This window comes from Hermetia illucens, chromosome 1 (assembly GCF_905115235.1).
Source record: "Hermetia illucens chromosome 1, iHerIll2.2.curated.20191125, whole genome shotgun sequence".
NCBI classification, from domain to species: Eukaryota; Metazoa; Arthropoda; class Insecta; order Diptera; family Stratiomyidae; genus Hermetia; species Hermetia illucens.
Genome location: NC_051849.1, coordinates 100,172,087 through 100,188,990, shown reverse-complemented (window position 1 = coordinate 100,188,990; position 16,904 = coordinate 100,172,087). Strand labels below are relative to the sequence as shown.

The 16,904-nt window shown below is 41.2% G+C and overlaps 1 protein-coding gene across 8 annotated transcripts in view; it reads right to left on the bottom strand.

Annotated features, from left to right (window-relative positions):
- LOC119656207 (kazrin) overlaps positions 1 to 16,904 on the bottom strand; it is a 414,592-nt gene that overhangs the window by 280,322 nt on the left and 117,366 nt on the right. For all 8 annotated transcript variants that reach the window (XM_038062602.1, XM_038062657.1, XM_038062661.1 and 5 more), the window contains one exon: positions 13,276 to 13,306. The gene's annotated coding sequence lies outside the window, so the exon portion shown is untranslated. The remainder of the gene's footprint in view (positions 1 to 13,275; positions 13,307 to 16,904) is intronic.

Sequence of the window (16,904 nt, the reverse complement as noted above, 5' to 3'; positions counted from 1 at the left end):
ATGCATCCTTCTGTTATGGTCGCCACACAGCCTGTCAGGAAGTTTGCGAGAATTTATTGCGCATCTTCATCCCTGGTTAGCTTTCTATTATGAATGCTCAATTACAAAAATATCTCCAATTTCCCCCTCAACGAATTTCATGGCCAGAGTTGGATAGATGGTGCCGTCCAGCTTGACGGTATGTGGACGGTGGTTTCATTTCAACAGGGGGTTGGATGGACTGGAGACTGTTCAGACGTTCCTGACAGGCCTGCCGTATCGTAAACAGCCGTTTTAAGACCACAATCTGCATACATTGCCTTTCTCGTGGCAAAGTCTCTTGGTACTTTCTCCTTAATGCAGTTTTTTAACCTGTTTAGGAACGAATAGAAAGATAGAATTTTCTTTTGTTCTCCTTCTTGGCTCTTTTTTGAGTTTACCGCATCACAGTTATCCTGACTCTTGATCATAATTTGGTGAACAAAGGAGCTTTTCATAATTTTCAGGACACTGACTTTTCACGCGACTTCCACAAAATTTTAAATTACATTTTTTCCCTATTTCAACTCCACTCCTGCATCATTCAATCGAGAATCTCCTTCTGCAAATTTTCACGTTTTCGTTTTAAACAATAGCGAAATTAAAGACTTTTTCTCATTTATTATATATTACATAGCCGGAAGTTTCCTGGTATTCTCCGATGGAGTTATTTTCCAGTCAGTAGTAATAACTCTTGAACTCCTGAATAGGAATCATCTATCATCCTTAGGTATTACAACAGACTTCAAAGTCTACTTCCAGTGACTTTCATTTAACATAACGCTTAAGAAATCTATCGCATACTAACATATACTCTTAAATCGTAAGATGCAATTGCTTATTGTAAAGATAGTCCACAACCATTTGAAATCGTCTGAATCATAGAGACAGCCTTTTGGGAAGAAATAATATCCATTCTAAATTCCCATTTTTATGACCCAGCCACAAATTCTAACTTTATCTTCTTCTTTCAAACTTCTCCATATCTACGGTCAATTGCCCGTCAAAATTCCTGTTCGATTTTCATCGGTTCAGAGCTTGTTTCAACCACCCTTTTGTAGAAAAGTTTCTGAAACAAATATACAGTGATTGCGTACGGTATTTAAGGACGTTTTGTCTGTTTTTAGATCAACAATGAAGGATTGTAGTTTAACCCAAGAAATGAAAAGGAATTAAGTTAAGGTCCGTGTATGTCAGAAACACAGTGATTTAAAAATCTCTAATTTTCTCAATTGTGCCCGAACATTCATAGATAAGGTTCTCCGTAAATTAAAAGCATCAGGTGGTGTTATAAAATCTGTTGCTTCTTCTTTAACCTTTATCCCGAGATCGACTCATCTGGATCGATTGCACCATTCTCGGTCATAGATCTAATTTTGTCATAGCCGAGAGGCTCTCAAATCACCATTTAGCGTAATAAGCCATCGTTATTTCGGCCGGCCTGTTGGTCGTTTCCCATTGACTTAGATGCTCGGATCAATCTTAGCTAGTGAACCTTTCTCAACGAAACTTACACGAGGATATCATTAAAAATGAATCTTTCGCAATTTTTCTACGTTCGATGCAGCCGCCCCCTGGATGCCCTCATATTAGATGTGATCATGGCGTGCAATTGTTGCCCCTCGTTAATTCAGGATCTATCCACTGCCACTTCCGCCTTCCGATCATTTCGGTTGTAGGTAACAGGCAGTTAGTTCTTCGTTCGAAATAATATCAGGTCAACGTACTCGGATGATTTATCGTGTACAGAAGGGACTGGAGTTTCCGAGTGACAGTGGTGTTCAGCTTCCACGTATTACTCCCATATAGCATCACGGAAAGGATACCCTCACAATCTCAACTTAATCCTGATGTTGAGATAACTGCATTTTCAGATTTAAGACAAGCCGCGAAGGTGAATTTAATGCTATTAATGCATCGGCCAACATCGTGCTGCCGTCGGTAGAAACGATGCTTCCTAAATATACAAATGCCAAATGATAAAGCACCTTCAAAATCAACGAGAATCCTTGTAAGGGAGCTTATCGTCCGGGGAGTTATGGCACGCGGATCTCCTAACCCCATATTTGTGAGAACTTTTTGAATACTACAGTGAAAAAAACTGGCTCATTAAGCAGCGGCACATCTCCGCAAGACTGAGAGCCAGGTGACTACACCCAAGAAGGGAGAAGCTGGCTGATCAAGTAGCTGAGCCAAGGTCAACATTGCCCTTCTACGAAAACCACAACCAACAAAAGTCCCTGCTTAAAAAGCAGGTATCAGTAAAGCTATGTCTAAGGTCACTTTATCAGGCATCAAGAAGTGGACAGGCCTCAGCGGCGTAGATGCTAAATGGTATCTGCAATATTTAAAGGAAGGCTTGAAACCAGAGGCCCCTAAGAAGACTAAGGACAGACCTTGAAGACCCAAAAGCTTCCGGCCTGGTTTTCTGGTAGACTCCGCGACGACGATACGGCCTATTGGCTTAGCACTATAGTCCACATATTTCCAGGATGAGAATGGAACGGAACTGCCAACTTGTGCTGGAAATAATATATCGGGGCGGTCTACATTCCCAAAGCCGAAGCGATTGATAGATCCTTACCACTTAAAACATAGATCCCCACGTTTTAGAAGAATAAATAGAGCTAGGAACAGTACTGGAAATCCTTCACAGAGTTGTTATTGATGCATATGAGGCTACGTTCGGGCTAAGAAGTCATCAAGGGATGAGCCCTGGTAGAGCAGGAACCTAGTCAGAATGAGAACGGAGATGCGAAAACTCTTTAAGCAGGCGAAACAAGCAGATGTAAAAGACCAACGACGTATAGTAATCCGATCAGGGAAGCAAAACGAAACAGTTTTAGGGAATTCTGTGAAGTGATAGAGAAAAGCACAGAAGCATCAAGGGAACACAAAGCTATAGTCAAAGACAAGGCAATATCTTCTATCTATCTGGAGAGCGAAGATGGAACATTTACCCAGAATGAGGCGGACAGGATATATCTGCACTTCAGAACTCATTTCTCGGGGTCGTACGCTACGGTGGGACACAACAGCATTTTTCCTGACACCTGACACCGAACAAAAGGCGTAAAAAGGCGAATTAGAAACTAATGAAAGAAGTGTGCTCGTAAGCTAGAGTAGGATAGGCAGTGGAAACCTTTAAATCTATGAAATTATCCGGAGTAGATAGCACTTTCTCAAAACTACTTCAGAGAGGCCAAGAAATCATTTTTGAATCTTTTCTAAGAGTGGGAAGGGGCAACAAGCCTTGGGATATATACCAAGGACAGAGACAAGAGTAGTATGTATTCCGAAAGCGGATAAAAAGGGTCCAAAAAGAAATAGCACTGTTTGTGCTTTTGGACATCGAGGGATCATCGATAATATATCACACACAGAGATACAAAACGCGGTGGTTCGCAAGGGAATGGGGAGCACCCAGACCTTCTGGATGGACAGAATATTAGAGAGTACAGACAGGTGAAAATTCTACTGTCATGAACACTACCAAAGGTTGATCACAGCGCGGGGTAATAACGAAATTAATGTGGAGTATGGTGGTTGATGAACTCCTAAAACAGCTAACGATACAAGTCCAAGGTAGCGGGATTGACAACGTTATCAGTAGGGGAAAATATCAGGATACCCTAATGACAGAATCCAAATTGGACCGCGAATCACTAAAAACTGGTGCATACATCCAGTCAAGGTTAACATAACACCATTCACTGCGAAGCGCAAGCTTGACCACCTAAGAGCCATTAGATTACATTAGGATGGAAGTGAAACGAGTGACAGAGGAAAAATCTTTGGGAATTAAACTAGACGCAAACTACTGTGGAAGCCGCACGTTCACAACGTATTTCGGAAAGCTACAATGATTTCTTGCAGTTCCATAGTATGGGAAAATGGGGATGACCTCGAAAATGCTACACTGGATATAATATACTGCAATAGTAACGCCAATAACTACCGATGGGCCGGTAATATGGACAGCCGAACTTAATCAACCTAACCAACTTAATAGCCAGGGAGTTATACAAACTTCAACGACTGGCTTGCGTGTGTACAACGGCACTGCTAGAGGTTTTTCTGGGACCGATTCCTCTCCATCTGCACGAATGCAGGAAAGGAGAGTGTTCTTGAGAATGTCCGGGAATAACAGCGAGGCGAGGAGCTGCCTAAATTGAAGAAAGATTGATATTCCTTCAAGACGACGCATCCCGAATTACTGATACCAAGGAATAACATGAAAACGAGTTTCTACTTGGAAAAAAAGTTTGAAATACTTTGGAGAAACAGGTCAAACCGGGTGAGCGTGACATTGACATACAGCCTAAACCAGCAATTGATTACTTGGTCCACAGACGGCTCCCTCAAAGGAGAGGGAGCAGGCGCTGGAGTCATACCTAGGTCCAAGGAAGACATATTTCAGGCGGAAATATACACTATAGACTATATATATATTATAGAAGGCAGAACTTTGCTATTTTAATCGACAGCCAAGCGGCCATTAAGGCACTTAATTCCTACCGGGTGAATTTTAAACTGTTAAGGGAATACTCTAACAGACTGAACACGCCCGGCATGTTCCAGGCCACATTTAGTTAGAAGACAATGCGGTAGCGGACGAACTGACCAGGAAAGGAGTAGGAACGCCGCTATACGGGCAAGAGCCAGGCTTTAAATCAGAAATGAGTTCATTGGTCCGGCGCTAAAAACTAAAGAAGAATGGCTAATGGAACTGTACTGGACGAACTTATCATAAATAAAACAGTCCAGAGTGCCTAATGGGAGGATACGAACTCAAGCACTCCAAAGATTGTTTAAACCTCGCCAAGAAGAGCCTGCAGATAATAGTGGGAATGCTCACTGGTCAGTGCAGGCTAAGCTAGGGATATATATGGACACTGTTTGTAGAGGACAGTGAAGAAACATCCACGCATGGTCTGGGATAGTTTCGGCTCCTGGAGGAATACTTAATACCAGATGCCCGGGCCACTTGGAAGTAGGGAACACAATAAACGTCCTGTCGGCTATAGACTTAAACGACATATTATATTAGAATTAAAAGGTATACTATAACCATGCGACGTCCCTTGATGATATTATTATTAAGGGAACTTAACGTTTCTGAGGGCCTGATGCACATTTATGTCCGAACACTCGGATTATTGAGAAAGGTGAAATAAAATCCGACTGTTAAAAAAGGATCACCGATCCAATATGGAAAAAGAAAGGTAGTCCTGTTAAAATTACCGTCCGACCCTGATGCTTTCAAATATCATGAGGATTGCAACTTGCAACTGTATCCGCGACATGGTTGAAATAACCGTGAATTAGCCGGGTCTGTTTAAAACTTGGGAACTACTCACGCAATATGTTTTGTGCGGTTACTCATGGAGATACACCTTGAAAAACATCACCGTCTTTACATTGAATTTATGGATCTAGAGAAGTTGTTTGACAGTGTATAAACGTATAAACTCACCTGGTATGCTTTATGGCAACTGGTGTGCTTTATGGCAGCACCTAGTACGAGAAGAACTCGTGCGCTGAGTTAAATTGCCCTACCACGATCCAAAAACTAAAGTGTGAAGTGTCACGGGGATATAAAAACCGCTTCGTGTTTCTGTTGGCGCTTTTAAAAAAATTCACCACTCCTCTTTGTTCTTGTTACACTGTTACACGATATATCCAATGCCCAGCACCCACTGCTTTATACGGTTGATGCGTCTCTGGCACAGCATAGTCTCATGGTTCATAAAACTTTGTTCAATTTGTTTTGGTTGTTCGCTTGCAATAGTCAGGCTAAATTCGAAGTAACGGTGATCTGACAGTGAAACTGTCTAACCAGCTTCAACATTTTTAATATGCAGATTGTTAGATCAATTACTTCAATTCGTCCAGGCCGAGCAAATGTGGAGGCACATCTCACATTCATAGTCATGAGAAGTGATGAAATTTAACAGTTCTCTCCTTTAGAACTGTATTTGATATTTTTCCAAAAAAAAATATTGAACATTCGTATCACCTACTAAAAATTCCAGACCACTTGATTGCGCATACGCTACCAGATTCCTTAGTTATTGCAGTGGATGATACACAGGGTATTGCAAGCTGATCGCTGCTCGTTCCTGGGTCCAGAATTGTTCCAGCATGGTTGCTTCTAACAAATTTGACACGAGGACACAGGCTATCTTTTCGTGAAAGACGTCTTTCATGAAGACACATAGCGCCTACTATTTCCCAGACTTTGGCTATCCTAACAAAATTATAGACAACTGACGTCACATTGACAGGCATAAAATAACATTAAGTGGAACTAATGGAACCATTACAATTACCCAACTGGAGGCATTAGAGCATATGCCGTGTCCTAATATTTTCCTCATCTACTGAGTGAAAGATGTCTGCATTGCGCCAATATTTGCTTAGAAAATTATCCAAATGTCGGTCCCTTTCTTATTTACAACATATCAAAATTGGGACAACAATGACTTTCATTACTTTGAACAGAATCCAGAAGGAAATCCCCGTTCATTTCAAACTAACTATTATCCTAATAAAATAGTGCCTCCTTTCGTTCCTTACAATTTCACTGACTACGGAGCGAGCGTTGACGTCCGACGTCAACACATGTCCTCCTCCCTGTTCAGTGGAAGTAGAAGAACGTTATTCCCGATGAAAAGGAAAAAAGGAAAGCGGGCATTGTGAATGGTGCCATCGTTCTAAATGGCTGTCGGGAATGAGAATGAAACGGGTGGGTTTGGCATATATTTATTATAGCTGGGAAAATTTAATTCACCCATTTTCTGATAGGAATCAGCTTCGAGCTCCAAGCTTGACGCCTTGTCATGAGACATGACCGCCCGACATTTTATTCGGATTGATTTTCAGTTACCACACGAATGCGAGGAAATGATAGGACTAAAGAGAAAGAAATTGTAGCTTCACGTTTCATAAATTTCGGATTTACCACCACCCTAGTGGGTTTTTTGCATAAAAGAATTCATTGATCGAGAGATGGCGGCTGAAGCAATATTGTAATTAGTTTCAGATGCTATCAAGGTAATAGTATTTTCAGAACCATTAGTAAACAAAGGATTCGTGAAAACGTTGGCCAGGTGGCTAATAGTACCACACTAGCTAACGTTGCGACTAAAGGGTAAAGGCGAAAGGCCTGAGTAGGCGAAACCTGCATTCAATCAGACGCAAAGGATGTGGTGTCAACAATTTGGTAGCAAAGCAAGGCCACATTCAAATCGATTGCTTTTCCATCAGTCTTTTTGTAAACGTTGAAATTTATAATTATGAAATCAAAGAGGGAAAATTCACAGTTCACACAGAAACGCCATACCAAGGTAATTACTTTTCACATTGTAAGAGCACATTTCGATTAATGTCGCCCGAAAGGTAATAACCAGAGTATTCTTGGTTGCAAGGACTCAGGCAGCGTCTGTTAGAAATTGGGAGAACAATATTTATAAAATTGAATATATGAAAAAATAAACATAATGCTTGTAAACCAGCTTCAAACCTTGGCCCAGCCATGGGTGTTTTTGTTTGCCGTTTGAAGCCTGGAGGCTTTCCAATGTAACACTTTTGGAAGCAAGATTTATATTGGGAATGGGAACATCACGTTCGAAACATACCTAACCTCACAGGTTGTTGACTAATGATGATACTGCATTTAGGAAAAAGTTTCCGAAAACCCCAAACTGTGATGGTTAATTTATTTTAAGCGAAAGAGGAGGAGAGGGGATCCGAATAGGGCCGGATTTGGAACGGTAGAGGAAGTGTGTTAAGACCGATGTCAACCGATTTATTTGCGGTTGTATCAAGGATGATTACTCTACCTTCCCAGGAAAACAGACAGTTATCCCCACTTTGGAGCATGAGGACTCGCGGGAATTAATTTGAACAGAGGAAGCTTTTCTCACCGACCTCAATCTCTAGATATTTGATAACTAGGGGATCCGAGTGTAATTGACACCTTCGCAGGAGTCCTAGCCATGAAAACATCGATACGCAGGTTCATATTATAAAAGATATATTTTAAAATATACTTCGTATAATCCTCGTGAAATCTAATTATTGGGTGTAAGGGTCTGTTTAGTGGACTACAATGGTTAGGATAACTGGCAGACTACGACGGGAGCGGAAGGGTGGCCCGACCCAGCTTTTGCTCCCTTGGACCTTCAAATTTCGAGAACTGGTTCGAAACCAATCATTAAAAAAGCTAAGAGGCGGTTTAGAGTTCGCTGGAAGGATAAAGATCTGGAATCGTGGAAGTGGATCGATTAATGGAAGGGATTGAAGGCTCTATCGACCGCTAGGTGTGATGGCGGGCGATCACTCTTGAACTCCAAGTTCAGCGTAGTTGCGCCGGCACAAGGGGGAATTTGATATTTCGCTAACCAGGAAAGTGGAAGATGCTGCAGCACACAGTGATTTCAGAAGAGTAAACTGTTTCATGTCTTTCATGCTGTTGCTCGTGGTCGCAAATCATGCGATGGTTCTATGAAGGCTGGTAACGGTCAACTTTTCATCCACGATGACCAGAAAGTGAAAAGATCGAAAAACACTCCAGTCTAGTTCTTTGCCGTATCATATCCGGTGGTGTACCTCCCCTTTTGAACGAAATGGGTAGTCACCGTAATATGCGGATACGGACAGTTAACAATTCATATTAGATCAGGGCCTTAAAGTGTGTTAGAGGACTTCATTCCAGACCGTAACGGTACACTACAGTACCCTGTAGGAGGCAATATGGTCAGCATTGCCCTCGCTTGAGATTATTACCCTGATTTGACAGGTAGCTTAGTCGACTGGTATCCGCCATCAAATTACGATACAAATCTCACAGCCACCAGTGAGATGTGAACCGCGACCTTCCGTACGACAACCTTGTGCTCTAACCACTCAGCTATCCGGACAGTTCCTCCAAGCAAAAGAGAAGCCATTTCGGCCATCAGATGGAGTAAAGCTGCTGCTGCGTTCTTTCCGGAGAGTTATTTATTGCTCCAACTGCATTTACTGCAAATTTGCTATTTCCACTCGTACGGAAATCTTAGGAAACCAAAGCCTTTCCCAGAAGGTGGGAGAAGTGGATGATCGTTAAGATTCCTAGGAAGGGAATCTGTTTTGAGTAATGGCAATCGGAAGGGTATCTGCGTGCCCTTGCCGCCGCAAAAATAATGTCAAAAATAATTCTGGAAGGTATTAAAGAACAACTCGAAAGTTTGATCGACAGATAGCGGGCGGGTGTTTCCTCCGGATCCTCAGACCAAATTGCTACCTTATGAGTCATCTTAGCCCAGTGTGCGGAGTTTAGATCTGCACCTCATCTATTCTTCAACGGTTTCGAGAAAACTTTCGATAATGTGAACAAAGAGAGTATATTGCGTTCTCTACGCAAGAGGAGCATTCTGGAAAAAGTAGCAACTATGAGAGCGACATGTGATGGCGTAGAACCGCTGCAGCCTTGTGAAACCTTTTTTTAGTTCCATAGCGGTTTAGGTTGCATGCTGTGACCGATATTATTTCATCTTGTTACCAGTTACATTCTTCATGTCGCCTTCTCCAGAAGACGTGTAGGAGTTCAGTGGACTATGACAATTTTCCACAAACACCTCGACCACGCTGATCATGGACCTTCGCCAGATACAACAACATATCTACGAGCATCTAGCCGGTATGCTCACAAAGTTATTGTATTGAGTCAGAATACCTAAATGGCCCTTGCTGGAGACGATATTTTCGGCTTGTAATTCTGGAGAATGTCATCACAATTTGCCTCTGGACTGAAGAGTTATATGGCAAGTTGCGTAAACTCTTTGGTGGATTTATTAGAGCCAGTTAACTAGTCTACTGCATACAATAGATTGCTACGAGTTGGAGGAGACAGCTAGAGGATATTTTTGGGCATATGAAAAGATGAAATATGATAGTGAAGTGATTTTTTTCATTCAAGAGAGAGTGAAGTGATCAGTGCGACATCCAACGACCTCCTTCATATCAATAACTCGGTACATATTAGTGATTGGCGAGTATATTAAGGATAAAGCTTCTTATTCTAGCTAAGGTTGGTGCAGCTTTGTTAACCTTTTACAAAGTGGGTCGATATGATCCTTGAGACGCTAAATGCGGGCATAGAACTCCACTGCGCATGTCTGTACGCTCCCGTCCAAAATAATGATGTGGCTTAAGAATGGGAAGACGATTGAAGCTGTTAAAACCAAGTGTGTGGCATTATTCGTGTCGTCAGGCCTAGAAGAGGTGTGTTTCCTTTTCAGGTCCAGTTGTACAGAAAGAAGCAGTCGAGTATAGAGTTCAACTTAGGACAAAAACTGGTTCGATGCTCCTAGACCGGACACCGACTGTTGTACCATTGACGACGATGTTGATGATGAGAGGGAAAGGAATCCCATCATTAGTAACAAAACTTTCAATTTAGTGCGGATCTACTGTAACCTAAGACAGCAAGGAATGTCGTATCAAATTTATATACTAATGGAAATCAGATAACGAAACATTTTTACAAACGAGTTACATAAAACCGTATATATATGTACATCTACAGCATGCTAACATGACGAAGCAGAAATTTACAACGAAAAGCCAAGATGGGTTCTTTGCAGGAATTGTGTCGCATCTGATGAGAACGTAATCAACATGTACCAGAGCGCAACCTCTCACAAGTTGTTAGCGTAGTTCGTGTCTGCTTACCGACCACCCTGTATGCTTGACACTGTATGGAAAGTGCACGAAAAGCTTATTAAAAGTAGACTCGTTGGGTGAAACGTGTTTGATTTAAAACAGGGGGACCTGCATGGATGTTGTCATGGAGGTCTTCGATGTGGTTCATTGAGCTAAGGCACACAGTCGTTGATTTCGACAAGTAGCGCTCCTCTTCAAGTTGATGTTCGAAATGCCTTCTGTATGCTAGACATACTAGAGAACTAATTCCATATAAAGGGTTCTTTCTAGTGTATTGAGGGAATATCTGAGTGGCATTCCCTGCCGTATAAGACACTTTGGGACCAAAGAAGGATGGGGATGGAAACTGTTCCTATCAGATTCGACTTGCCAGAAAAACAGCATCTGGTCGGTTATGCAGATGATGTTACGACAATTATTCCGGACGTACAGTATACCAAACCAAACCAAACTAGGCATTTTGATGCAACGAGTAAACGGATGGATGGCTGCTAATCGCTTCAGTCTTGCGCTTAAAAAACTCATCTTGTCATCTTGGCTAAAAAAGAACCCCGACCCTGCGCCCCATATCGAGAGAGTCAAAATAATCCAATAAGTGCCTTGCGATGATTCCGATTCGAAGGTGAACTTTTTCGGACATCGCTGCGACAGAAGTTTCGACCTTAAACTGAGTAATGGCAAACGTTGGAGGTCTTACTTCTATCAGAAGACGTCTTCTCAAGAGTACGATGCGGTCCACTTTGCCCTATGGCGCGGAGGTATAAGCTAATGCTTCTAGCAAGGAGATGTATCATAAGCACCTTGCGCAAGTACTGTCGTACAATCTCAGAACCGGCTGTGATGGTGATATCGGGAGTGATCAGCGTTGTTCTCCTTGCCAACAAAAAATTATCATTCATAAACGCAACGAATCGAACCCAAGCTAGGTGGTTGCTCGTAAAGAACGACAATATACACTACATTTCTTTCCCTTACCAAGGTTCTAAATGAGCATAGAGGTTTCCAGTCATACTTGCGCTAGATTGGAAAGGTGCCATTGCCTGACTGTGTGTTTTGGGAATGATTCGAGACAATTCCAGAGAGTATTCTCAACGAGATGCCGAGGAGCACAAACAGTTGAACCGTATTGAGCATAATGTTCAGAATCCGTTTCTTGCGACTGTGGTTTCTTCGAACGGTAGAGGGTCGGATGCATTCTTTGAACTAAAATATCCCTTATTCCTCTCCGGGCGGCGGGCGGGAGGGTCAGTCCGAATGTATCAAACCGTTGCTGGCTAAGTGTGTTATAATGGGGACGGGCTTAACCGGTGGTTTGACAGCTCAGCATTCCATTCACTCACCCTACCCCAAAAATATCTTAGAGTAAGTCTACTTCCACATCACTGTCATTGCAATTGGTACTGTACAAATGGATGGATGGATGGAACGAGCATAAAACAATATATTATAGCAACAGTATTTACTAATCTTAGCACTTGCACAGTGTTAATTATAATGATAGTGAAACTGAAATACAATCTGACTGTGTGTATGTCCAATACTCCACTAAGGAGTGAACACTAATCGACAAAGGACCACATCTGATCTGTGGAGACACCTTATCACTTCTCAATATGGTTGTTAGAAGAAGTAATATTAGATAAATATGTGTGAAAGGAGCTTTCGGTATACATATGTTGGTTACCACATCTTTGGAATAAATTTTCCCGGTCGACCTATACGATTTCTTTTTAGGCAATAGAATCTGCACTGCCAAACAATTTATGCAATCTTCAAACATATTTTCTACTATTTCCTCCCCCTTCCCTCTTATTCAATTTAATTATTTAATAAATCCCAGAAACTGAAATGAAATTCGGTGAAATTAAGGGAGGAATGAGCTCAAACAATACGCCCATCATCAGAATATTCGCTGAGATGCGAAAGTTTTAACAGTTTCCCGTTAGAGAGAAAAGCTTGCATGGATCGATTCAGAAAGGCTGTGAACTGCATCAGATTATTTGAAAAGTATATGAAGAGGGAAATCAAGAATATTTATCATATAACAGTATCTATGGAGAGAAATTTGCTGATTGAACAAAGACGGAAATCCATGGAGGAACGTGTGGTTAGATTTACATTGAAATGATTAAGCCATAAAACAGCATCGGAATATCGACTCTTTCGAGTTCGATATATCCATACCAAACTGCAATTCGAAGTATCAGAAAAGCCAGCAAATCAAGAGGTTCCAAATGGCAACTTACGAGTATATTTCGAACCCTACACATAAATATATGATGAAATGTATAGTCGCAGGGATGATGAATGTAGCCTTTCGAGAAGCATCCCGCTCGTAAGTTTTCTTCTTCCAAGGGACGTGTGCTTGTGAACGGAATTCAAATGAACAGCAAAATCAATTTTCCGACCAAACCTTATGAATAAATTTTATTAGGTTTCCCATTCACAGCATTCACTTGTTATTGATAGCTCCATCTCGGAAAATTTTCGTTGCCAAAAAGAATCGCACATGGAATTTAGTGTTAAACGCAATGGATCAAAAGTACTCACGGAATAAATCATTCGAATTTCATTGATTGACCTAGAAAGAGTGGAAAAGTTAGAAATGAGATACTACATGAGATTTGGGGGTTGTATACTATGAAAAATAATGAATAATAAATTTTTAGTGGGCATGGAATCCTGAAAATTGAATCTTTGAACAATCTATTGGGAACATCAGGGATGAATCTGATGATGAGTTCGATTTTGATCATGCTCTGTTGAAACTTTCGTAAAATTTCCGGGACCCAAAAGTAATAAAGTAAATTGATTTGGTTTCCGGTATCAAATTGAAGCCGGGAAAAAAATTTCACTAAACAAAATTAAATTTATTTGACCAGAATATTGTCAGTTGCGATCAGGAAGTGCGAATAGGGGGCAGAGCTTTATATTATGTAAACGGAAAATTCGTTCCTAAACAATTATAAGTCGGAAAACGGAAACTCCATTTATACGTTATTCATAATTCACAATGTATGTTGTATTATTCACTCGAATACGTTAACAGCATTTAAGTGCAATAAACTTACGTGTAAAAGTCAATTTTGAGCTATCATAACTGTGATAGTAATTGCGGGATTTCTACCAAACTTACCAGTGTTGTGCTTCATGTTGTGGCCTATACGCCTGTTTGCTTTGTACTATTTAGTAGAAACCACCAGTAAATTCTTCCTAGAAGAATTTATGGGTCGTTTGTTTTACTTGAACTACTATCGAGATGTAGGATATTTCCTGGCCTAGCCATGTTTGGGTGTTTACATGATTTTCTTCAGATTTTTCTTCATCTAAACTAATAGCATCTAGCATTTATTCGTGGAGGATTCAACCAAGGTATTAGGTTATTCGATAAGTAACAGTTGTTTTTTCTTTTCACTTTTTTACAACTTAATTTTTTGAATACAAAATATTACAACGAACCTGTCAACAATGTATTATCTTTGATTGTTTATGACCGTTCCCACCGTTTTTCAATGCCCCGACGTCAAAAATGTTTCAAAGATTCGTACATCCAAGCCTACAGTTCGATAGCATTCTTGAATGAAACACCACACAAAGACTTAAAAAGCGATCGAAAGGGATTGAAATCGGAGAATAAGCAGAATGACGTAACACTCTGAATCAAACGTTTGGACTGCTTCCTTGGTGGCATTATGAAAATAGGCATTATCGAGTATTTGGCAGAGGAGTGGAGAAGGCATCTCAGAAAATCGTGGTGGGAGGTGAAGCGCATTTCAAGTAACTGCGAACGATGGCGCGTAGGTCTAGTTGATGTGTAACACCCCAATAAGGGGTAAATGGCAACATATATAATCGTGAAGGACGATAACCTAATGATGTCGATGAAGCTGCTAAAAGTAAAGCATCGCATTCACGTTTGGTTTCGAGTTAGTAGTTCGTAGTACATCGTCTCTCAAATCCAACAGGCCCCTATACCTAGCAGCGCCCTTCAGGTCTAAAATTCCCGTTTTTGAACTTTGTAACCCAATTTCAAGTAGTTTCTTCAGTCATAACGCCTTCTTTTTAAATGGCACAAATCTTTCGAATAGCTTCCGTTGCTTTGGCATTTCGATTAAAGGCAAAAAGTAGTAGGTGTCAAACATGCGCATTTTGGTCGACTTGACACTCTATTTTATTGATCAACAAGAAAAAAATCAACCAAAATGAAGTCGGAAACAATTATACCGTCCCAAAAAGTGACAAATTTTCCTTTAAGTAAGGCAAAAAGTTATGCCACGGTATTTTATTTATGACACATCAATTCAGTGGAAGTGTGGGAAAATGGGGATGGTCGTTAAGATTTTGAAGAAACTACTTGTTCAGAGTACGATAATTTAAGGGTTGCTTCTGTGCTCTTTAACGCTTAAACCGAATCATAGACCCATAGCGGTGGATTTGGGAGGCAATCTATTACTCTTCGAGGATTTTACCGAACACGTTAGTGGGACCTATTAGACATACTCTGTACGAGGTGAAATTAACATTAACTAAACGGTGTGGATATAGACTGAGAAATCGGAGAACATCTTCTTTAATGCAAGGAGTTATACGAACCCTGAATAGCTGGATAGTTTGCAGTCGCAGGTAACTGACTGTATTCGAACAGAGCCTCACTGATGATCCTCGCCCCCATACTCGCGGCAATCAAATGAATAAAATTACAAATAAGATAAACAAATAAGTGGGGCCTTACAATAATAACAATAATAATCGATGGCACGGCAATCCGACTATGTTAGAGCATTTCATTCAAAATCATAATGGTACTCGACAGTACCCTTTAGAAGGCAAAGTGATCAGCATTCCTCTGATTCAACTAAAGTACTCATCTACAGCTAACTCGACTGGTAACCGACAACCAATCCCAATCCCTCTGCCACCAGTGAGAGAGAGGGCGGAAGCACATTTTCGCAGTACTGAGGAAGGAAACTGTTGGAAAATCAGCCAGTGGAATTAAGCTTAACATTGGCTTACTGTGAAAAATCATCCTACTAAAATCGATCACAAGGTTAGGTTAGCATATCAGAAGTCAAGGGCGTAGGCGCTGAATGGTGTCTACGATACCCAAACGAAGGTACGAGGTAAAGGACATCCGAATGTTAAGGAGTTTCGAGCGCGTGTTCACCGACATAAGCTTTCCAGCACGGTGGAATGGCTCAGGTGGTCACAGTCAATCTTCATAAACCCACTGCGATGGAAACTGAGGAGCTTCTGGACTTCTCAATACCTCCAAATAGGGGACTTCACGCATGGTTAAGAAGAGTTTTTAGATGCAAAGTAGAGGGCAAAGGCAAACTTCTTACGATCGGGATATTCACCGATCCTTGGAGGCAACTAAAAACCATAAATGACGCATCAATTATATGTTCAGTAACATTCCCGGTGCACGCCGAAAGGACAGAATAGATTCAGTAGGCCTACTCCCCATTGACGGAAAGAAGCCCGACAACCTAGACCTGAATTTCCAAAAAGAGCCGATGCAGAGCTGAATTTGCAGCAATTGCAATGACACTTCCTAAAGACAAAATGGAATTAGTACTGGCTCACGAACCCTAGGCATATTAGGAGGAAAATCAGGTTATCAAGTAATTGGGGATCTCTCTTGTTAAAAGCGAAGAGCTCGCATCATTCTGAAATCCGATTTAAAGCATTGTATTTTAGAGTGTCTGACCAGAGACATAAATCGAACAAGTACGTACCATCTTGAATTCTTATTCATTCGCGACAAGTACCAGGAAAGAGATACTAAACGTAACCATATGGAATACTCTTTGTTGTCTCTGTTGTTAATATCAGGTAAATCAGATTAAAACAGTTAACTTTATTAACCTTCGCTTTGAGCATGATGGTGTCCTAAGTCCGCATCAACTTAATGCTGGACCGGACCAAATGAGGAGCAACTTACTCCCTCTTTCCTGGTCCACGGACCCCTCGCTTAGGGCTTGCACCCAAACTTTTCAAAAAAGCCAAGCGATGACGGCTTTACGGTTTCTTACCAGGGCAGAGGCAAATCGTCAGACGCTGCCTCAAAACGAATATTTTCAGCTCTGGCCAAGCTCTGGTCAATAAAACGGATTTGCGCTCAATATAATTCGTAGTCATGTCGTGTTCTACGAATTATATGAAGGAGCACTCAACAT